The following is a 1,037-nucleotide window of genomic DNA, read 5'->3' on the forward strand; positions in this document are numbered from 1 at the left end:
ACTCTGTAGACCAGACTAGCCTCAAACTCAGAAATCCACCTGCCTCTGTCTCCCAAGTGCTGGAATTAAAGGCGTACGCCACCACCACCCAGCTACACACATGGTCTCTCTTAAAGGTGAATAAAAATTATACTACTAATCAGCTGCTGCATGGGGAACTTGTGCAAATGGTGCAGCCCTGAATCTCACTGTCTTTAAACTTTTATGTACAACAGCTATATGCTGAGTCGACCCACTTCAGTTAGCTAGAACAGTTAACAAGAAGCAGAGCTATAGAAGCCGAAAGGCAGAGCTGGCTGGCACATTCAGGTACTTTCCTGGATCAGGAAACTGTGGACTAGGTGTTTAATAGATTAAGTCTTTGATGCCATTTTGCAGGTGTTGGGGGGGCCTACCTGCCGGGTTCTAAGGTCCACATGGGGTCCAGCATGGAATCAGGTATGTAAATGTCTGAGGACTCGTCTGAAGTTCTACACGTGATGAAAAAGCTTATATCCTCAGCAGTGACGTAGAAGGTTTTTCTTCAGTTTATTTTCTTGACAGGGTTTGTCATGTCTTAATTTAAGTAGTGCCATTCTGACCTGCATAAAATGAATCTCAATTTAGCCTTTATTTGTACTTCTTTGATGAACAGTGAGGTTGAACATGATTTTCATTTTATTTTGGCCAGGTGATTTTCATCTTTCTTGAAAAAGCTTTTAATTGGTGAGCCCAGTTACTAATTAGGTTATTGTTTGTTAATTTTTTAGTTCCCTCCACTCTAGATATTAATCCTCTCTCTCTTCCATTCTGTGGCCGGTTACTTCACTGACTATTTCTCCTGCTTGGCAGAAGCTTTCTGAGTTCATGAGATTCCATTTGTTAATGGCTGGTCTCATCTACTGAGTGCAGGAAGTCCTTTCAGTCTTTGCTTTGCCCTGTTTTTGAAGAGCTTCCTTCAATTTTTTTCTTTAACAGTTTCAAGTATTATATTAAAACCTTAGGTGCATTTGTATTTGAGTATTATACATGGTAAGGGACAGAAATCTACTTTATAA

This window comes from Mus pahari, chromosome 1 (genome assembly GCF_900095145.1).
Source record: "Mus pahari chromosome 1, PAHARI_EIJ_v1.1, whole genome shotgun sequence".
NCBI lineage: Eukaryota > Metazoa > Chordata > Mammalia > Rodentia > Muridae > Mus > Mus pahari.